General features: G+C 42.1%; 1 protein-coding gene across 2 annotated transcripts in view; it reads right to left on the bottom strand.

Annotated features, from left to right (window-relative positions):
• The window catches only part of LOC134337892 (guanine nucleotide-binding protein G(I)/G(S)/G(T) subunit beta-1), a 109532-nt gene extending 101626 nt beyond the window's left edge, over positions 1 to 7906 (bottom strand). For both annotated transcript variants that reach the window (XM_063033232.1, XM_063033231.1), the window contains exon 1: positions 7622 to 7906. The gene's annotated coding sequence lies outside the window, so the exon portion shown is untranslated. The remainder of the gene's footprint in view (positions 1 to 7621) is intronic.
• Positions 7907 to 24424: the final 16518 nt, after the last annotated feature.

The raw sequence follows: 24424 nt of genomic DNA, 5'->3' as shown, positions 1-24424 counted from the left end.
CCTAACTGGGATTTAAAGCATAAATCAGAAAAAAAGACAGGAAATCATTTCATCTTAAATGAAAGTATTAATTCCAGTATATTTAAAACTTGAATAAGCCAGGTGTCCAATATCTATTTAGTTCAGTCATCAGCAGTTCATGTTTGTAAGCTGCAATGTACAATAAAATCCCATTAATGCATTAGTACCACACATAAATGGACTGAAAAGCTTCAAGTAATGGCACACAGACAGCTGGAATGGCCATCCATTTCCTGCCTGCGCAGAGAAGCGGTGTTGCTGACAATAGCTCACATGGTCCCAACGGAAAAAAACTATACTAACAAGTGAGATAACCACCTCCTGGATTCAGGCGGAAAAACATCTCCCCTGGCACAGAGGCCCGTAGAAAAACAAGGACATCTGTACGTATAACAAATTGTTCCATAATAACCAGCTTCTTAAAACTAATACACTTTGAAAGGAATTGTAGTTTATGAGGAATCAGAACATTGCATGTGATGCTGACTTGGAAAACAGGATCAGCTTGAAATCATACAATGCAAATGAATTGATTTAATCAGGATTAAAAGATATTCTAGATAATCCATAAAGTTTTTCCACAAATATGTAAAAAACATATGGTTTACAGTACCTTACACAAAAAGCTGGAGGAACTCAGCAGGTCAAATAGGGTCTATGGAAATGGATAAACATCAACATTTCGGGCTGAAACCCTTCTTCAGGACTGGAAAGACGTCAAAATAAAAAGTGCAGGGAATGGGAAGAAGGATAGCTGGAAGGTGATAGATGAAGCCAGGTGGATAGGAAAGGTAAAGGGCTGGACAGGAAGATATCTGATAGGAGAGTGGACCATAGGAGAAAGTGAAGAAGATGATAAGCAGGTGAAAAGAGGTAAAAGGTCAGAGTGTGGAACAGGAGGCGGCTGGGGGGGGGGGGGAGAAGAGAAGAGAGAGAAAACAAACATTTTTTTAACCAGGAGAAATCGATATTCATGCCATCAGGTTAGAAATCAAGCTGTTGTTCCTCCACCCTGAGGGTGGCTTCATTATGACACAAGAGGCAACTATTGACATGTCAAAACGGGAATGGGAATTAAAATGTTGGGCCACTGGGAAGTTCCTCTCTTGGTGGGTGGAGCAGAGGTGCTCGATAAAGCAGTTCCCCAATTTACCTCGGCTCTACCAACAGAGAAGCCGCATTGGGAGCACTGGATACAATAGATGACCCGCAGCAGATTCGCAGGTGAAGTTATTGTACCTGAAGGACTGTTTGGTTGTGATTGGAGGTGAGGTGTAGCACTGACCGCTTGCAGGGATAAGCAAAGGGGATGGGAGGGATTACTGCGTAAGGGACAAATAGACAAGGGAATCAAGGAGGGAGCAATCCCTGTAGAAAGCAGAAGGGCGCAGTGGGGAAGGTAAAGATGTTTATAGTGGGAGGATCCCTTTGGAGATGACAAAAGTCGCAGAGACTCTTGGGGTGGTAGGCAAGGTCAAGAACTCTATTACTGTTAAGGCGGAGGGAAGATGGGGTGAACACAGATGACCAGGATATAGAGATGGGTGAGGGTAGCATCAATGGTGGAAGAATAGTATGAACAATCTGTCAGGATAACAAAACCAAACTGCTTTGTATTACAGAGATACAGCAGTATTTCAAGCCATCTTACTTCCCACATACACAAGATTACTGCAGACAAATATAGAGCACATTAGCAAAAAACAGAATGAGTAGGAAACACAAACATGAGAAAATTCTGCAGAAGCTGAAAATTGCAAAGATGTTTGCGTTGCACAGATTGAATAGAATTTGAGTACGGATTCATATGGCTTAAAATGGCCACCAAAGGGTAAATCTATTTTGTCACAGTGGGAAGTGAGCCACATGTTCTCCTTGTTAAAGGAAGGAGAAAACATTAGTATTGTTTCAATCCTATTTTAACGAGACTTGACTTAACCATGAACGAAATCTCAAACTTGCACTCACAAGCCATTAACTTTAATCCACACTGCACAAAAGGTAGAAGCGTTTTCTTTAAATAACCAGCTCCTTTCCTAAGAATCATGGCACATTTACACTTTATATTCAGCCCAGGAGCTAGTGGCCTTAATCATTCCTGGCTATGTGCATTTTGATGCAATGAAGTGCGTTTCCATACCAGGTAATCAGTACAAAGTTATTATCAAAGTACACATGTCACTACATACAACCCTGAGATTAATTTTCTTGCAAGCATTCACAGTAAATCCATGAAACACAATAGAATCAATGAAAGGCTTCACTCAACAAGATGGTCAAACAACCAATGTGCATAAGACAACGTGCAAATACAAAAAAAACAAAAATACTAAGTAATAAATATTGAGAAGATGAGATGAAGTGTCCTTGACAGCCAGTCCATAGGTTGTGATGGTAAAGTGAGTTACTTTGAGACCAGAGCAGTTAATGCACCTGACCATAATCTCTTCCTCACATCTTGTATTCATACGGTTAAAAACACAGCAGATATTCTGTTGCATTACCCAAAAAAAACCTGATTAAGCTATACAAGCAACTACCATGGATGGTCCCAAACCCAGCTATGAAAAGAGGAGGGTTGGGCATGGAACTAGCAACCCCCTTTCAAAGCCTAGAGCTACAGAAACACCAACAGAAGTTCCAAAGACCTCACTCCTGAGAGAGGAAGGATACACCAAGATGGCTACACCTTGGAAAACTTGAAAGGCTAGCCCAGGACAGATGCCTCTGGTGAACTGCTGTTGGTAGCCTATGCCCCAATAGGGGCGATGAGCTTAAGCTAGACATAAGCATTTACCAATACCGATGATCAAAAACTTGGCCAAAGTCTATGTTTTAAGCAGTCTCTCAATAAGAGTGGAGGGAATTTGAGAGACTTCAAGGCCCCAAGATCACAGCAGCTGAACATACAATGGATGAAGTTGTTGTAATTAAAAATCAAAGATGACAAATGGCTAGGAAGAGCGCTGAAAGCTGAAGAATGTTACATAAAGCAACAATGAGCTGAAGTGATTTGAAAATGAGAATGAGAAGCTGCAAGGAGGGCCTATCAGGAAATACTGGGGTAACAAGATTCAGTGCAAATTAAGATATGGCCAGCTGCGTTTCAGATGACCCCAATCCCAAAAAAGGTGGAAGACAGATGGCAGACCAAAGCACGGGAAACCAGTATTTTTAAAAAAATGACAGGGCAGTTTTACTTCCATCAATACTTTTAAAATAATCAAAATCCAGTGTTCAAACATTTCAGACAAATATAACATCAAAATTTATATTCTATTGATTAGCAGTCTTAGTCATTATCAAAGAAATTAGGGCCCAATCTTCAGCGTGTGGACTTTTCCTCAGAAGTATTACATAAAAAGGGAGGGGAAAAAAGCATGGACTTGTGAGAAAGTCAAGGATTAGGTAGTTAAAATTAAGTCTACTAGACTAATCAGGAGTAAACAGGAAACACCTTTTCACACAATAATGGAAACCTGGAACTCGGAAAACTGTCGCGACCAAATTAATTGAAATTGTATAAAACAAGAATGTTATTAGATGTGACTATCTAGGGAGATGGATCAAATATGGACAAGTAAAAATAAAGTACAAGTTGGCCTCAAGCTAGCTGAAATATTGTTCATTCCTCTTCTAAATGTTTAGATCATATTATGATGCTCAATATTTTAGATTTAACATCCTAGCTACAAATTACATACAAAAAATGAAGGTGTGGGAGATGGGAGGGAACTTGAGGCATTAATTAAAAAATGCACATCTGAGGTTCCAACATACTCTCTTCAAAAAATACATGGAAAGCAGCTGAATACTACTGGGAATTATTTCACGATGATGCCCAACTCTGTCACATTACTTAATCTGTTAATAAAAAACAATTTTGATAAGGAAACATTGAACTGAAATCAATGACCGCACTGATTATAGAACAAGCTGGAGTGAAGATTATCACTGGCTAATGTGTAATACCACATATGGCTCAATCATTATTTTCATCTGGGAAATGATTATAGGATAAAAAGCTTAGTGAAATTAGCAGCTCAGGGAAGCCAACATTCATAAAATGATAAAAATAAATCAGCAAAAGGTGCTTTAAAAATTACAATTAAATCTACTCTATTTTGACAATGGATGCCTCGAAACGGTGGCATCCATCAATAAGGACCCCCCGACTTCACCCAGAACATTTCCTCTTCTGATTATTACCACCAGCAAGAAGGTCCAAGAGCCTGCAGCCATTTCAGAAGAGCTTCTTCCCCCCCCCCCACAATCATGAATGGCCAATGAACCCATGAACACCACCTCATTTTTTCCCTCTAAATTTTGGCACTATTTAATTTTAATATATATTTCTCATTGTAATTTCCAGTGTTTTTATTATCATGCATTGCAATGCACTGCTGCCTCAAAACAAATTTTACAACATGTGATATTAAACCTGATTCTGATGTCTAGGCAAAAACCCTATTGGGGTTTAGATTTGCATTTCAGATCTATAACAAATGCAATGGGAAAAAAATTTGGAAAACCACGAATGCAGAAGTGGACATTCTTTCACTAATAACAAAAAATAACAAAAATTAATAAATAAGGGAGACTAGACTGAGTAGAAAGGACCCACTGCAGAGAGATCAATAACTAGAGCAGCATAGAACTGTGGTGATTAGCAGGATGAGAGGAGTTAAGAAATTTTTGTTTCCACCAAAACTAATAGGATTCGGGAAACCATGGTCTGAAAAAAGATTGCAAGCCAAACTCCTCTTCACATTTGAAACTCTGATCAACCTGCAATGTACAAAATAAGAGCTCAGAAGTGGGATTCACAGCTTCTATTCGGGCTTAGTGGACAGGGACTGAACTGCCACCTTTCTCTGCAAACCTATTTATATGTAATAGTATACCTTACCAACAGTATGTAAAAAGAACAGTAGACTCTCAGCGAAACAATGCATAATTTAAAACGTCAAAACATGATTTAAACATGTACAAAGAAAGCTTCCAGAAAACTATCAATATGCTACGCAGATTCTTGGCAAAGATGGGGGAAAAGAATAGTTTCCATTCCATTTTTGGGAAATCGACTAGGCAATAAAAGTACTTGTGCTAAATCCTGGTATATCAAAGCTATTTTAGAATATTTTAATCCCATACTATAAATTCCAATTATCAGGATTCAGCAATTTTCCATGGCCTTCATTAATCCCACAAGCTATACTTAATTTTTCTAATTAATTATACAAGTTGTGCCCAATAATTTATTCAGAACAGCAGAATTGTTTTGGAGGGTGAGAAACATTAACTCTTACATAATGGCTTGTACACAGAACAGCTTCTTGCCATCTTTTCTGATATTAAAATACTTCAACATTAACATTTTATCTCCAATCCCAGAGATGGTAAAAAACATACATACAAATATACTTGCATTAGCACCATCAACCGTTCTCATTTTCCCCAAACACTATGCCCATAAAGCATCGAGGATCCCTGTCAAAAGGTGATGCTTCGGGGAAAAAAATGGCATTCATCAGGACATGCCCTCTTCTCACTGCTACCATCAAGTGCCTGAAGACACACACTTAATGTTTCAGGAACAGCCTCTTCCTCTCCAAAATCAGATTCCTGAACGGACAATGTACCCATGTACACTACAGCATTATTTTCCTCTCTATTTGCACTAATTTAATATATATTTCTTACTGTAATTCAGTGATTCCTTAAGACTATTATAGCCAGGGTGGTAATGGGGACAAGTTCCCACCATCCATTAAATGCTCCCAATGGTGTGAGCCTCAAATAGCCTCTGACAACCAAGTCCAGCTCCAGGCCTTCACGTGTGGCTTAGCTACTAAGCCAGGTGGAACTGTTTGTACTGACAGGCAAAGGGGCAAAGTGTTTAGTGTTTTAAAACCAGTTGCTTTGAGCAGATGGGGCTCTTCAGCTGTGGTCTGCAGCTCATCTAGAAGGAAATCTCTGATCTCAAACCTCTGCTGCTTTCAGCTACACCCACTCATGGGAAAGGCTTCAGGAGTAAACCCCAAGGGCAAATTCCAGAGCTGGAATCCCTAAGGCAGTCCTACAATGAGTTCAATGTTGACTGACAACTCCTGCAACACAGCTGATACCAAACTGCATTAGTCTCTGCTGTCCCTTTGGGTTAATCAGATGTGTAGAGAGGGGGAGCTTGCTTCATGGGCATGCTCTCCATATTACACTGCCCAGGCTTGCATGCCTAGACAGCTAGGACACAATATTCACTGTCAACTCTGACCGACGGAAGCCCTCAACTTATAGTATTTTCATTGTGCATTGCAATGTACTTTTGCTGCAAAACAATAAATTTCAAGACATATGCCAGTGATATTAAACCCAATTCTGACCTGTTCTCATTTTTGCCCAAATTCTGCTCACGGGGGGGGGGGGAGAGGGTGAGGGGGCCTGGAAGGGAAATAAATCACTGGGAATAGCCTCTCTCGACCTCTGGACATACAAAAATGGCAGTTTACAGAGGTTGATCACTTAGCTACCATCAAGGAAGTGTTACTGCTAAGGGAAAGTGAGGAATGGAAATTACACAAGTCAACCGAGTTTCAATGCTAGATTCCTTTCTTAAAAATGTGCTTGGGTATTTATAGCCGTTTCTAGTGTAGAGCTTAAAAATAATTATTCAGTAATGCACGTTTCCTTCACTCTTTGGACTTAGGGTAAAGCAGGATTCAAATTAGTAAAAGACACCTTCCCTAATAGGTATTGTATGTGCCAGGGTATTCATTCAGTAGGCAGATGAAACCTTCGACTGGTCCAAATGCAGAGGAACCCACCTGATTATTCCGTTACCCAATTCATGATGTTAACTCGGCATTTTATGAAACGTCTTCCAACACTGAATGCACAAACACTCAACCTTTTCCAACCCCGGAGCCCACATTTTTTTTAAGTCAAGGTCTTCAAACAATAAAAACAGTCGATCAAGCCCCGTGCCCCTCCTGCGTTAAGATGGAGACGTTACCGAATAATATGACCAGACAGTGCCTTTGAAATGCCGGTAAAGGCCGCTTTGCAGATTACATTCTTTTTGCACTACTTTATTTATTTCATATATATAATGCGCATTGTAATTTATAGTTTTCATTATGTATTGTAATATACTGCTACCGCAAAACAACAAATTTCATCGTGTATACAAGTGATATTAAACCCGATTTTAACCCATTTTCATTTTCCCCAAACAGAATTGGCAAAAGTCAGGAGCCCGTGGGCGGCGCCACATCAATGAAGTGAATCTTTGTGGTTGAGTGGGGAGGGGGGTGGAAAGAAAAGACAGACTCACCCACCCTACTCTGCCCGGGAACGGGGACTGGGCCGGAGGCAGGGGACGGGCGGCGCCCCAGCCCCAGACCGCCGCCGACAGAGAGGGGCGCGGGGCGGAGGCAGCGCCATGTTTGCCGTGTGGGCCCCGGGGGCTCCTCCCAGCGGTCCAGCCCCGGTGGGTACACAACACCCTCTCCCAAACCGGTCCTCACAGGGACTGCCGGACCCGCTCCCATCGAGCGGTCCAAAAGGGCGGCCGCTCCCCCCAGCCCCCGCACTCACTCACCCGGCGGGCTGCCGCTCTCATTGACCGCTCCCGGCCGCGGGGCTCGGCTCGGCCTCGGGCAGACTGCGCTGGTGGATTCGCTCCGGCGAAGGGACGTGGGGGGAAGCGGTGGGTATCGGTTGTCCGGTGGCGAAAGGAGTCGGAACTGGCGCTTTTCCCTCAGGCAGACGAGGCACGGCGGCCGGCGGCCATTAACACGGAGACAGTGGGCGCGCTCTCGTTCGGGCGGATGGGCGCGGTGCTGCACTCGCCCCTGCTCACCATTCGGGAAACCCCACGCTCTCTTGCGCGCGCGCGCGCGTACGCCCGCCCGCCGTGATGTGATGGAGCGGAGGAGGGTGGCGGCTTGGTCACGTGGGGGAGTGACAGCTGCGCCCCCCGGTGTTCGACGGACAGCGGTTCATCCCCTCAGCCGGATGGGTCCCAAGATCCAGAGAACCTTCTCTCAGCGAAAACAGAATGTCCCAAGATCCAGAGGATCTCTTCTTGCTGCTGCCATCAGGAAGAATGTACAGGAGCCTCACCGCCAGATTCAGAAACAGTTTTTCATAGTAGTCATACTTTATTGATCCCAGGAGGAAATTGCTTATTTTACCCCTCAACTTTCAGCCTCTTGAACCGGGGGATAACTTCACGCAATTTCATTCAACTCAACACTTAACCTATGGACTCACTTTCGAAGACTCTTCATTTCATGTTCTCGGTATTTATTGCTTGCTTGCTTATTTATTGATTGATTGATTGATTGTATTTGCATAATTTGTTGTTTTTTTGTACATTGGCACATCCATCTTGTGTGTGTGTTTTTTCAGTTCTGTTCTGTTTCTTTGTACTTACTGTGAATGCCCGCAAGAAAATGAATCTCAGAGTTTTATATGGTGACATATACACACTTTTATAATAAATTTACTTAAAACTTAAAACCTGAGTTTTTCTAAACTCAGAAAACATTTTCTTAGTGGGATGTGAGCGTCCCAGAATCCAGACACCCTTTCCTCAGTGGGACCTGCCAACTGAATATCCCTGATCAAACCAGCCGAGACCACCCTACAATGTTGTTCACTGCCCTGTAGGTCACAGCCCTTCTAACACAGATGCAAGTAATAATGAAATCTGATTCATGTTCCTGCCTCTCCCAGTCGATGAAATATTAAATACAAGAGATTCTTCAGGTGCTGGAAATCCAGAGCAACACACACAAAATGCTGGAGGAGCTCAACAAGTCAGGCAGCATCTATGGAAATAAGTAAACAGTTAGTGTTTCGAGCCAGATTCTAATGAAGGATCTCAGCTTGAAACATCAAACTGTTTATTCATTCCCATAGATGCTGCCTGACTCGTTGAATTCCTCCAGCATTTTGTGTGAGTTGCTCTGGGAGAAATATTGTTCCTCCACTTCTTCTGATATGTCTACTAAGTCATCTAAATATATATTCTCAGGATTATTCCCTCTCTGCGAAGGAAAACCAGTCCTGTCTATTTATTCTACATAGACCGCTCAACTTTGTACACTTCAACAGAACATAGAACATAGACTAGTACAGCACAGTACAGGTCCTTTGGCGCACAATGTTGTGCTGACCCTTAAACCCTACCTCCCATATAACCCCCACTTTAAATTCCTCCATATAACTGTCTAGTAGTCTCTTAAACTTCATGAGTGTATCTGCCTCCACCACTGACTCAGGCAGTGCATTCCACACACCAACCACTCTCTGCGTAAAAAACCTTCCTCTAATATCCCCCTTGAACCCTTACCTTAAAGCCATGTCCTCTTGTATTGAGCAATGGTGCCCTGGGGAAGAGGTGCTGGCTGTCTGCTCTATCTATTCCTCTTAATATCTTGTATACCTCTATCATGTCTCTTCTCATCCTCCTTTTCTCCAAAGAGTAATGCCCTAGCTCCCTTAATCTCTGATCATAATCCATACTCCCTAAACCAGGCAGCATCCTGGTAAATCTCCTCTGTACCCTTTTCAATGTTTCCACATCCTTCCTATAGTGAGGCGACCAGAACCGGACACAGTACTCCCAATATGGCCTAACCAGAGTTTTATAGAGCTGCAGCATTCCCTCGCGACTCTTAAACTCTATCCCTCGACTTATGAAAGCTAACACCCCATAAGCTTTCTTAACTACCCTATCCACCTGTGAGGCAACTTTCAGGGATCTGTGGACATGTACCCCCAGATCCCTCTGCCCCTCCACACTACCAAGTATCCTGCCATTTACTTTGTACCCTGCCTTGGAGTTTGTCCTTCCAAAGTGTACCACCTCACGGGTTGAACTCCATCTGCCACTTCTCAGCCCACTTCTGCATCCTATCATTGTCTCTCTGCAATCTTTGACAATCCTCTACACTATCTACACCACCACCAACCATTGTGTCGTCTGCAAACTTGCCAGCCCACCCTTCTACCCCACATCCAGGTCTTTAATAAAAATCACGAAAAGTAGAGGTCCCAGAACCGATCCTTGTGGGACACCACTAGTCACAACCCTCCAATCCGAATGTACTCCGTCCACCATGACCCTCTGCATTCTGCAGGCAAGCCAATTCTGAATCCACCTGGTCAAACTTCCCTGGATCCCATGCCTTCTGACTTTCTGAATAAGCCTACCATGTGGAACCTTGTCAAATGACTTACTAAAATCCATGTAGATCACAACCACTGTACTACCCTCATCTATATGCCTGGTCACCTCCTCAAAGAACTCTATCAGGCTTGTTAGACACGATCTGCCCTTCACAAAGCCATGCTGACTGTCCCTGATCAGACCATGATTCTCTAAATGCCCATAGATCCTATCTCTAAGAATCTTTTCCAACAGCTTTCCCACCACAGACGTAAGGCTCACTGGTCTATAATTACCTGGACTATCCTTACTACCTTTTTTGAACAAGGGATCAACATTCGCCTCCCTCCGATCCTCCGGTACCATTCCCATGGACAACGAGGACATAAAGATCCTAGCAAGAGGCTCAGCAATCTCTTCCCTCGCCTCGTGGAGCAGCCTGGGGAATATTCCGTTAGGCCCCGGGGACTTATCTGTCCTAATGTATTTTAACAACTCCAACACCTCCTCTCCTTTAATATCAACATGCTCCAAAACATCAACCTCACTCATATTGTCCTCACCGTCATCAAGTTCCCTCTCATTGATGAATACCGAAGACAAGTATTCATTGAGGACCTCGCTCATTTCCACAGCCTCCGGGCACATCTTCACACCTTTATCTCTAATCGGTCCTACCTTCACTCCTGTCATCCTTTTATTCTTCACATAATTGAATGCCTTGGGGTTTTCCTTTACCCTACTCACCAAGGCCTTCTCATGCCCCCTTCTTGCTCTCCTCAGCCCCTCCTTGAGCTCCTTTCTTGCTTTCCCATATTTCTCAATAGACCCATCTGATCCTTGCCTCCTAAACCTCATATATGCTGCTTTCTTCCACCTGACTAGATTTTCCACCAATGATGTAATTCCATCTGCTTCTCATTCAAAGAAAACAACCCCATTTCATTCAATCTTTCTTCATGGCTACAACTTTTCAGTCCTGACAAAATCTTTGTAAATGAATTCCGATGGTAGGGGAGTCCAGGACAAGAGGGTACGACTTCAGGATTGAAGGACGTCCATTTAGAATATAGATGCGGAGAAATTACTTTAGTCAGAGGGCGGTAAATCTGTGGAATTTGTTGCCATGAGCGGCTGTGGAGGCCAAGTCATTGGGTGCATTTAAGGCAGAGATAGATAAGTTCTTGATTAGCTGGGGCATCAAAGAATATGGGGAGTAGGCAGAGGAGTGGGGACAACTGGAAGAATTGGATCAGCCATGATTGAGTGGCGGAGCAGACTCGATGGGCTGAATGGCCTACTTCTCCTATATATACAATTCTGATTTGATGGAGAATGGACATGAAAGCACAGAGGAAGATCTTGAGAAATTTCTGAAATGCCCGTTCGCTGCTGTCGTTACTGTGTGGTCGGGAATCTTTCAGAGGGTAGGCCTCAAAATCCCCGGCCTTGCCTGCTTTTGGCGACCAAGAAGGAGGTCGAATCGTTCGGACAGAGATGGCGCTCAGTACTCGGTGTCGGAGAGCTGATCGGAGGCTCGAAGTTTTCGGATGACTCAGAGTCGGATTGTGGTTGGCATGGCAGGGAGAGTTTTTCTTCCTTCTCCCGTCTGTGTGAGATGTGGGACATTTGAGAAACTTTGAACTTTACTGTGCTCATGGACTTCTTCATCAAGTTATGGTATTGTGCACTGTTGTAACTATATGTTATAATCACGTGGTTTTGTCAGTTTTTTCAGTCTTGGTCTGTCCTGTGTTTTGTGATATCACACTGGAGGAAATAATGTATCATTTCTTAATGCATGCATTACTAAATGACAATAAAAGAGGACTACGTGTCTTCATAATCATCATCATCATCATATATTATGGTCTTATGGTCTTAAATCTCTGCACCATCTCCTGCATAATTATATTGCTCCTGTAATGTGGTGATCATTATCTGAACACAAGATTAAGCTGTGGTCTCACCAGTGTTGTGTACAGTCACGCTGTTACTTCCCTGTCCTTCTCTCCCTTGGCTGATTAATTCTGCCTGCTAATGTGGAGGATCTGTGCATGTATGCTTTGGCTCTTTCAGGCTTATCCAACACAAATGTATCACTAAGCTGCTTTATCAAAGTGTGGTCATTATTGCAAACCAGAAACCGGTTTTCTCACAGCACAACAGAAAGTGATACTTATCAGGCAATCAGTTTTAGATTTTGACCAAGAAAAGATCTAAGTTCAAAGTAAATTTATTATCAAAGTATATGTCACAATATTCCATCCTGGGATTTATTTTCTTGTGGGTGTTCACAGTAGAAATTCTGCCATGGATAGTTCTAAGCTTGCTTGTGAAAGGAGGAGAGTTGGCCCTGGGGCTAGCAACCCCATCCCATAAAAACCCAGAGCTACAAAATGCCAACAGAAGCTCCAAAGCCCTCGTCCCTGGGAGAGGAAGGATCTTCAAAGATGGCTACACCTGAGGACAACGTTAAAGATTGGCCCAGGGCAAACCACTCTGCCGACCTGCTGTCATTGGCCTATGCTCCAGTAGGGGTGATGGAGTTAACATGAAGAAGAATTCACAGTAGAACAAAGAAATAGATTAGAATCAATGAAAACTGCACACACACATACTGACAACCAATATGCAAAGCAACTGTGCAAATACCAACAATACAGATGATAATAAATAGATACATACACATTATTGAGAACATGAGTTATCGAGTCCTGAAAAGTGAGCTTGTAGGTTATGGAATGAGTTCAGTGTTGAACAGGATTATTTGCCCCAGGACACAGAAAAGACACCTTTGTCCTTTTTTAAAATACCCAGACAAATTTTGCCTGAAAATATGGCGTCTGTTATTAACAAGCCCATCACCCAGGCATGCCCTCTTCCCATTGCTACCATCAAGGAGAAGGTACAGGAGCCTGAAGACCCACATTAAATGTTTCAGGTACAGCTTCTTCTTCACCTCCATCAGATTTCTGAATGGACAATGAATCCATGAACACTACCGTACTATTATTATCCTCTTTTTTGCACCACTTATTTAATTTAATTTTTTATATATACTTATTGTAATTTATAGTTTTTTATTATTATGTGTTGGAATGTACTGCTGCCACAAAACAACAAATTTCACGGCATATGAAAATGAAGTTAATTCTGATTCTGATTCTGAAGAGAGAGCCTTGGCTGAATGCCACTGGTAAAAGGCAACACCACCAAAGGTGCATCAATCCCTGCCCCCCCCCCAACTGTTCTACAATGATACCCCTTCCCCTCTATTCAGCAATGGGAACCTTCCCTTATTCTCCATTTTGTTCTGTAGTGGAGAATCAATCTGGACTTCCACAATGGATAACCCTTCCCTTCATTCTGCAAAGGATACCTTCCTCTATTCCCCGTTCCACTCTATAATGGAGAATCAATCCAGACTTCCACAATGGATAACCCTTCCCTTCATTCTGCAAAGGACACTTTCCTCTATTCCCCGCTCCACTCGTGATGGTCCGGATTTCTGTGCTAAAAACTTTAGAGTAAACCGTGAACCAAATGGTTAAGTGGAGGGAATGTGATTTACTTATTAGTTTATGCCATTACTGACTGAATGTAAAACATTTCGAAAGACTCCACAGTCCTGAGGACTGTGTGAAACTTTGGCCAGTGCCAACATTTTATGCTGAATGTCAATATTACATGCAACATCTATATAATGGAGCCTAAATATATAATATACACATTATATAGTATACATGTATATAATGAAATCTCAACATATAAGATATACATTATATACATGTATATAATTGAGCCTAAAGGTTTTAAACCTTCAAGGTTTTAAAAACAGGATTTTCCTCTCTGCCATCAGATTTCTGACAGACAATGAACACTCACTATTATTTTATTTTGCTCTCTGTTTGCATTGCTTATTGAATTTAATTTTAAAAATATGTTTCTTATTGCAATTTATATTTATTTTATTATTATGTATTGCATTGTACTGCTGCTGCAAAATAACAAGTTTCACAACATATGCCAGTGACATTCAACCTGATTCTGATTTATACGTACACACACACACTCACCATTTGAGTTGCTGTGATTTAGAATTTCAGATAAATATATAGTGCACATTCACCATAAGCCTCCAGTACTGAATCCAATCCAACATTGACCTACATACATAACTTTCGTTTTCTTTATTAATTTACTTACCAACGTCAGTTTGACTTCTCAGATATTCCCTGAGAATGTGTCTAAAATTGAAGCTATTGGGATTAATGGGATGAAAGCTCCGTTTCGAATGTGTGCAATTGAGAATCTGTAGTTGGTTGCTTAGTGTCTTGTGTCACTCCATCGCGTGATTTACACATCAGCGCTGTCCAGAGATGTGACATCAATCTCTGGAGATCACCAGGCATTCCCAGCTGGCATGTTGCAATGCTTAGTAGCACCAGTTTCCAAGGGAGCCTGGGACTTGCAATCACATTAATGTTGACATGCGATGCCATCAGGGACCTCCCAAGCAATCAACAATGCAAAAACAACAACAGCTTGCATTTATATAGCACCTTTAACATTGTGAACCTTCCCAAATGTCTGATGGGAGCACAATCAAAATTTGGCACTGAGCCATATTAGGAGATTAAGTGCAAGGATGTAATGCTGAGGCTTTCTAAGGTATTGGTCAGACCACACTTTGAGTATTGTGGGCAGTTTGGGCCCTTATCTGATTCTGATGCTCTTTTTATTGCTACCACCAAGGAGGAGGTATAGGAACCTGAAGACACACACACACAGACACACAATGTTTCAGGGACAGCTACTTGCCCACTGCCATCAGATTTCTGAATGGACAATGAGCCCATGGACCCTTCCTCAATATTTCTTTTCTATTTTTTTGCTCACTCTTTGCACTAATTATTTAATGATTGAAATTTATAAATTATGTATTGCAGTCACCAAACAATATATTAAAAAAACATATGCTACTGATACTGAAACTCTCTCCCATTCCACCTGGGGACAGAGTTCCTTGTTGATCATGTTCCTGTTCGTGGGTTGGTTTATTGCACAATGAACTAAATATTTCAAACAATAGCCCCTACTGCAGGAAAGATCGACAAGTTCATTAACTCCTGTACATCTGACAGATGCAATAAGATGGCTAGAAGTGAGCTGGGATACCGACACTCCTCAGTCCCAGTAAATTATTCAACTTGCTGTTCCGAAATTATTTATAATGAACTCTGGCAAGAAAGGCCCTATCCTTTCAAAATATTTTCCCTTAATTGGCACAGAGACAGAGAAGGTATCATAGACTCAGAAAGCACTACAGCAGAGAAACAGACCTTTTGGCCATTCAGTCTGTGCCAAACTGTTAGTCTGCCTAGTCGCATTGACCCACACCTGGACTATAGTCCTCTATTCCCCTCCCATCTATGTACCTAACAAAATTTCTCTTAAATGTTGAAATCAAACCCACATCTACTACTTGCAGTGGCAGTTCATTCCACACTCTCACCCTCTGAGTGAAGAAGTTCCCATCAGGTTCCCCTGAAACATTTCACCTTTCACCCTTAAACAATGCTTCTAGTTCTCATCTCACCCAACCTCAGTGCAAAATACCTGCTTGCAGTTACCTTAGCTATACCCCTCAGAATTTGGTTTATCTCTACCAAATCTCCTCTCATTCTCCTACATACCAGAGAATGAAGTCCTAACATATTCAACTTTTCCCTATAACTCAGGCCCTTAAATCCTGACAACATCCTTGAAAGCGTTCTCTTTACTCTTTCAATCTTCTTGATATCTTCCTGTAGGTAGGTGACCAGCACTGCATGCCATACTCCAAATTTGGACGAACCAATATCTTATACAACTTCAATATAACATCTCATCTCCTGTGCTCTTTGCTCTGATTTATGAAGGCCAGTTTGCCAAAAGCTCTTTTAAGACCATGTGATGCCATTTTGATTGAATTATTTCATTGAATGGCAAATGAAATACAATGTTGGAAAATGCATGGTCATGCACTTTGATAGTAGAAATAAACGTGCAGACTATTTTCTAAATGGGGAGAAAATCCAGGAATCTGAGATGCAGAGGGAATTGGGAGTCCTTGTGCAGAACACCCTGAAGGTTAACTTGCAGGTTGAGTCAGTGGTGAGGAAGGAAAATGCCATGTTAGCTTTCATTTCAAGAGGTCTAGAATACAAGAGCAAGGATGTGATGCTGAGGCTTTATAAGGCACTGGTGAGGCCTCACCTTGAGTATTGTGAGCAGATTTGGGCCGCTCATCTTAGAAAATATGTGCTGGCATTGGAGAGGGTCCAGAGGAGGTTCACAAGGATGATTCCAGGAATGAAAAGGTTATCATACGAGGAACATTTGATGTCTCTAGGTCTGTATTCACTGGAATTCAGAAGGATGGTGGTGGTGGGGGGTGGGGGAATCTCATTGAAACCTTTTGAATGTTGAAACGCCTAGACAGAGTAGATGTGGAAAGGATGTTTCCTATGGTGGGGGAGTCTAGGACAAGAGGGCACAGCCTCAGGATAGAGGGGTGCCCTTTCAAAACAGAGATATGGAGAAATTTCCATCAAGGACAGAAGGATGCCGGAAAAGGGCCAGTAACATCATGAAGGATCCCACTCATTCTGCTCATGGACTGTTTGTCCCATTCCCATCAGGGAAGAGTCCACGTAGCATCTATGCCAGGACCACCAGACTCAAAAACAATTACTTTCCCCAAGCAGTAAGGCTAATCAATATTTCCACCCACTAACCCACCCCCAACCACCACTACTTTATCATTTCCTGTCAGAGTCACCTTATGTACAGACACTCCTGTGCCTAGCATTATTTTCTGGACATACAATCAATCTATGCATGTATTCATATTTATTGTGTTTTTGTTATTATTGTGTTATTGATCTTAATTCATTTTTTTGCGCTGCATCGAATCTGGAGTAAGAATTCTTTCATTCTCTTTTACATTTGTGTACTGGAAATAACCTTAAACTATCTTGAATCTTGAAATCAGGATGTTGAAATCACTCATTGTGTCAGGACAGGTCAGCCAGTCAGAGGAAGCATTGAGGAGGCAAGTGAAGGGTGGGGGGGGGCAGGTCTGAGCTGGGGTTGGGGAGGGGATGTGGTTAAGAAGGGTTGCCCTGAGCTGGATAGACTCCGTCGTGTGGACTCATGCACTCCAGATGCTGCACGATTCATGTCTCAGGGCACCACTGATTATGTTTCTGAAGAAAAAACAATGTAGCCCAATGTACGATTATACCTCTGGGCCAATGCACCAATGTACCCTTGTCCAATATAATCCTGTTTAATATACCAATGCACCCTTGCCAAATGTACCAAATGGTGCAGGCTGAATCATCTGCAGCTCAACATTAGTAAGGCAAAGGAAATGGTGATGGACTTCAGGAAGGTTAAGCCTGCATTGCTCCCTGTTACTATTAGTGGTGAGGGTGTAGATGTGGTGAGAACATACAAGTACCTGGGCTGCACCTGGATAACGAATGGAGCACCAACACAGGGGGTGTGTACAAAAAGGGCCAGAATTGCCTCTACTTCCTGAGGATACAGAGGTCCTCTGGAGAATGCAGGGCTTTCCTTCACATGTTCTACCAGTCTGTTGTCGCCAGTACAATCTTCTATGTGGTGGTGTGCTAGGGCAACACGGGTATGCCCAATAGGCTCAGTAAACTGATCAGAAGGGCTGGCTCTGGTATAGAGTCAAATTTAACACACTGGAGGCTGTGGTAGAACAAAGGATCCTATGGAAAACCTGGGAATTCTGGAGAATGTTTCTCACCCTCTGCATGCCACCTTAGCTGAAAAGAGGAGCACTTTCAGTAATAGATTAAGACAACTGCGCTGCTCCAAAGAGCACTATATGAGGTCATTCTTATCCTCGACCATTAGGCTCCATAATGAGTCAGCCTAAAGCTGCAGAAGTGATGAACCCTCTCCTGTTAGACTGTTTGTGGTAACATAGTTTTTATTCTTCCTGCTTGTCTCCTAATATTTATCTCTATGCATAAGTAATGCTACTGTGACATTGTAATTTTCTTTGGCATCCTTAAAGTATCTACCTATCTATTTGTCTGATGTACCAATGTGCCCTTGCCAAATGTATCAATGTACCAATGTACTCCTGAGTCAATGTACCAATCTACCCCTGAATTAATGTACCAATATACAAATGTACCAATGTACCCCTGATCTAATGTACCAATGTACCTCTGGTCCAATGTACTCATGATCTAATATACCAAGGTACCCTGACCCAATGTACCAATGTACTCCTGATCTAATGTACCAATGTACCCCTGGATTAAAGTACCAGTGTACCCTTGACCCAATGTGCCAAAGTACCCCTGACCCAATATACAAATGTACCCCTGATCCAATGTACCCTTGCACAAAGTACCAAGTACCTCTGGTCCAATATACCAATGTACCCTGACCCAATGTACCAATGTACCCTGACCAATGTACTCCTGTTCATTGTACCAATGTACCCTGTGTGTGTTCACTGTACCAATGTACCCTGCCCAATTTACCAATACACCCCTGTCCAATATACCCTTGCCAATGAACCAAAGAATCTCTGGTCCAATGTACCCCTGACTAATGTACCAATGTACAAATGTACCTCTGACTTATGTATTAATGTACCCCTGACCCAATGTACCACTCCCAGTTGGACATGCAGAAGACTGGTGTGGAACTGGTGCTTATGCGGAAAGAGAACTTTATGCCTTCACATTATTAATGTAGATATACAGAGTTCTAATTTACAGAGACTTGTTTAGTATTGGCCTAAGACTCGGTGGTGCTAGCAACACATATTGGAAGAAGGAAATATTTTATTCTCAAACTCTTTCCCAGATGGACTGTATTGGGACCAAATTTCATTCACATTTATTGCTGTGACAGATTATTTGGAACATTATGTTTTCCTTTATTTTAATTTACTTAATGGCCTTACAGTCGGCAAAATTGTAGAATCTGCAATGTAATTGGAGAAAAGTTCCTTCTAACCACAGACCCTGACTTCAAAACGATACTCAGAGTGAGTGATTTGAACGACGATTACCCTGGATGCAGGGTTTCAATGTCCTTCTGCCAAACCTCAACAGGACGAATGTTATAGAACATAGAACATATAATAGTACAGCACATTACAGGCCCTTCGGCCACAATGTTATGCCAACCCTCAAACCCTGCCTGCCATATAACCCCCCACGTTAAATTCCTCCATATACCTGTCTAGTAGTCTCTTAAACTTCACTAGCGTATCTGCCTCCACCACTGACTCAGGCAGTGCATTCCACTCTCTGAGTAAAAAACCTTCCTCTAATATCCCCCTTGAACTTCCCACCCCTTACCTTAAAGCCATATCCTCTTGTACTGAGCAGCGGCGCCCTGGGGAAGAGGCGCTGGCTATCCACTCTATCTATTCCTCTTAATATCTTGTATACCTCTATCATATCTCCTCTCATCCTCCTTCTCTCCAAAGAGTAAAGCCCTAGCTCCCTTAATCTTTGATCATAATGCATACTCTCTAAACCAGGCAGCATCCTGGTAAATCTCCTCTGTACCCTTTCCAATGCTTCCACATCCTTCCTATAGTGAGGCGACCAGAACTGGACACAGTACTCCCAGTGTGGCCTAACCAGAGTTTTATAGAGCTGCACCATTACATCGCGACTCTTAAATGTTCATCAAGATTCGTGCCCTGCTGCCCAACACCACTGGACATTTAACTTTATTTAACTAAGGAAGTCACTTACAGAGGTTGATAGCTAGGAGAGATTTGGGATTACTGAATTCTTGTTCACATAACAAAATATTTACTTCTTTGCTCTTTGTTTAAGAGGGATCAGCTGGAGGTTCTATCATCATCCAAACTAAAAATGCCACAATTTATTTGAGGTGAAATATTAATCCATACGCACATTTTACAAAATTAAGTACTTTTTTTCAATTGTATTAGCTAGAATAATTTTGTTTTCGTGCCCTGAGAAAGTCCAGAAGATCATTAGTAAAATGTTACTGTGCGATGGCCTTAACGGATATGGATGAAAACCCTAGACATTTTAACAGAGGGTCAATTTTTTAATTTATAAATTATTCACACCTCTAAGTGCTTAGTTTGAAGTACCTTGTTATAAAATCATGAAAGTCGATGGTGTGATAGTATTAGTCCCACCTTCTCCATTGTCGTTTATAACTGGCTGCATATCGCACATTATTCTTTAACAATTTTATCAGTAAAGAATTCAGAATCAAAATCAGGACCAGGTTTAATATCACTGACCTATGTCATGCAATATGTTGTTTTGTGACAGCAGTACAGTGCTATGCATAAAGCTATAAATTACAATGAGAAATATATTTATAAATTAAGTTAAATAAGTAGTACAAGATGAGCAAAACAAAGAAGAAACAGTGCAGTAGTGTACATGGGTTCACTGTCCATTCAGAAATCTGTCGGTGGAGGGGAAGAAACTGTTCCTGAAATGTTGAGGGTGTGTGTCTTCAGGCTCCTGTACCTCCTCCTTGATGGTAGCAATGAGAAGAGGGCCTGTCCTGAGTGATGGGGGTCATTAATAATGGATACCTCAAAAAGGCATTGTTTATTGAAGATGTCCTCGATGCTGGGGAGGCCAGTACGCGTGTTGGATCTGGCTGAGTTTGCAACCTTCTGCAGCTTTTTCCAGTCCTGTGCAGTGAACACTCCATACCAAATGGGATGAGGTTTGGAGTTCTGCTGGTATTGAATGTCCAATGTTAGTATGACACTATTACAGCCTGGAGAGATCCAGAGTGTGTATATCCTCCCTGTGAACCATGTCAGTTTCCTCTGGTTTCCTCTCACATTCTGAAGACGTACTAGTTAGTGGGTTAATGGGTCATTGTAAATTGTCCTGTGATTAGGCTAGGGTTAGATGGTGTGATGCTGAATGGTGCAGCTGGTTGGGCTGGAAGGGCTGGAAGGGCCTGTTCCAAACTGTGTCTCTAAATAAATTAATTAAATATCGAGAAGCAGAAGGAGTTATCTTACAAAGTTGTTCCTTCTTCAGTGGCTTTCATACTATTGATTTTAGATGTGTTAAAGCAAAAATCTGTTGAATAATTCATTGCATACTTCAGACCTTTAAACTTTTCTAAATGGGCTTTTGATAGCTACTTCAATAATTTACACACTTTCCAATTATATGGAACGATCAAAAATGCTTCTAAGTTCTAATCGAACTCCAACGTTTGCTAAATTTACTGCTTTTGCCTTGTTGACACCACAGAATCAAATAGTTTGAGTAGTTGCAGCTCTTGTTGCCAGAAGATTTCAACAACTGTGAAAAGGGTTACAAACGTGATCACAGTTGGTCCCAACTCACTTAAGCCACATATTAAACCTGTCATGAAAAAACAAACTGCTGGAGGAACTTAGTGGGCCAGGCAGCATAAGACCATAAGACATAAGAGCAGAATTAGGCCATTCAGCCCATCAAGTCTGCTCCGCCATTCCATAATGGCTGATCCCAGATCAAACTCAACCCCATACACCTACCTGCCTTCTCTCTATAACCGCTGATGTCCTAACCAATCAGGTTTAAATATACCCACGTCTTGGCCTCCACAGCTGTCTTTGGCAGAGTATTCCACAGATTACTACCAGCTAAAGAAATTCCTCCTTACCTCTGTTCTAAAGGGTTGTCCCTCAATTCTGGACACCCCCACAAGAGGAAACATCCTCTTCCCATTCACCTTGTCTGGTTCTTTCAACATTAGTTAGCTTTCAAAGAGACCCCCCCCCCATCATTTTTCTAAATTCCAGTGAGTACAGGCCCAAAGCTGCCAAACGCTCCTCCTATGTTAAGCCCTTCATTCCTGGAATCATCCTCGTGAACATCCTCTCACAACACATTCTTTCTGAGATATGGGGCTCAAAACTATTGACAATACTCCAAGTGCAGCCTGACTAGTGTCTCATAAAGCCTCAGCATTATCTTCCTGTTTTTATATTCTATTCTGTCCGAAATGAATGCCAACATTGTATTTACCTACTCAAACACAAACTCAATCTGTAAATTAACCTTCTGGGAGTCTTACACAAGTACCTTTGCACCTCTGATGTTTGAATTTTCTCCCCATTTAGATAATAATGCAGTTGTTCCTTTTACTCTAACCCTACACTATATTCCATTTGTCACTTCTTTACCCATTCTTCCAATTTGTCTAAGTCCTGCTGCAATCACATTGCTTCCTCAGCACTACCTACCCCTCCACCTATCTTCGTATCATCTGCAAACTTTGCCACAAAGTCATCAATTCCATTATCTCAGTCATTGACAAACAATGTGAAAAGTAGCGGTCCCAATACTGACCCCTGAGGAACATCACTAGTCACTGGCAGCCAATCAAAAAAGGCCCCCTTTATTCCCACTCATTGTCCCTACCTGTCAGCCATTCCTCTGTCCATGGCAATATTTTTCCTGAAATGCCATAGGATTTTATCTTGTTAAGCAGCCTCATGTGTGGCACCTTATCAAACGCCTTCTTAAATTCCAAGTAATTGACAACCACTGCCCCTCCTTTGTCCATGCTGCTTGCTACTTCCTCAAAGAACTCTAACAGATTTATCAGGCAAGGTTTCCCTTTACAGAAACCATGCTGACTTTGACTTATTTTTTCATTAGTCTCCAAGTACCCCAAAACCTCATTCTTAATAATAGACTCCAACATTTTCCCAACCACTGGCCTATAATTTTCTCTCTTTTGCCTTCCTCTCTTCTTAAAGAGTGGAGTGACATTTGCAATTTTCCAGTCCTTTAGAACCATGCCAGAATCAAGAAATTATTGAAAAATCATAACCAATCCATCTGCTGTCTCTTCAGCAACCTCTTTCAGGACTCCGGGACGTAGTCTATCTGGTCCAGGTGACTTATCCATGTTAAGACCCTTCAGTTTTCTAGCATCATTTTCCTTTGTAATACCAACAGTACCAACAGCACTCACTCCAAATCCCCAACACTCATGGACCTTTGGCACACTTCTAGTGTCTTCCACAGTAAAGACAGATATAAAATACCCATTAAGTTCATCTGCCATCTCTTTGTCCACCATTAATAACTCACCAGCATTATTTTCCAGTGGTCCAATGTCAACTCTCACCTCCCTCTTACTGAAAAAAAAATTTTGGTATCCTGCTTTATATTATTGGCTAGTTTGTCCTCATATTTAATCTTTTTCCTTCTTATGCCTTTTTAGTTGCCTTTTGTTGGACTTTAAAAACTTCCCTATCATCCAACTTTCTACTCACTTTTGCTATCTTTTATGTCCTATCCTTCGTTTTTATGCAGTCCTTAACTTCCCTTGTCAGCCACAGTTGCCTACCCCTGCCATCTGAGAACTTTTCCCTCTGTGGAACATATCTATCCTGTGCCTTGTGAACCATTCCCAAAAACTTCAGCACCTCTGTTCTGCCATTATCCCCACCTGTATCCTCCCCCAATCTACCTGGGTATGCTCCTCTCTCATGCCTCTGTAATTCCCTTTATTCCATTGCAATACAGATACAAGTGACTTTTGCTTCTCCCTCTCAAATTACAGTATCAATTCAATCATATTATGATCACTGCTTCCTAAGGGTTTCTTTACATTTGTGTGTTCGTCCATTGTCAACGTTGATGAGGACCTCGACACCATTATGATGGTGTCGAGACTAACGCGTGATTTGAATTTAAGTGAGAGAGAGAGTTGCGCAGCGTCAGCCTCACTCTCTCTTCCCAATTCCCATCTGGATCCATTGGCAAGACAGAGTCGAGATGGCTAGAGATGGGACTAGGCGCAGTGGGTGAACAGGATGTCTTCTGTGTCTTGTCCTGCTCTGCATGTTCCATGACGCTTGCAGAGACTGCCTTCTTGACTGTTGGACCTTCCAAATAGGACCCTACTAAAACCTGGGTTATTACACCACACCCAATCTAAGATAGTTTTTCCCCGAGTAGGCTCAAGTACAAGCTGCTCTAAAAAGCCATCTCATAGGCATTCAAGAAATTCCCTCTCTTGTGATCCGACACCAACCTGATTTTCCCAATCCCCTTGCATATTGAAGTCATTACAATTGTGACATTACCCTTATTACATGCCTTTTCCAGCTCCCTTTTCAATTTCAACCCCACAACTTGGCCTATATATGAT

The sequence above is a fragment of the Mobula hypostoma genome, chromosome 25 (genome assembly GCF_963921235.1).
Source record: "Mobula hypostoma chromosome 25, sMobHyp1.1, whole genome shotgun sequence".
NCBI classification, from domain to species: domain Eukaryota; kingdom Metazoa; phylum Chordata; class Chondrichthyes; order Myliobatiformes; family Myliobatidae; genus Mobula; species Mobula hypostoma.
Note: the sequence above shows the minus strand (reverse complement) of the source record. Positions and strands in the feature narration are given on the sequence as shown.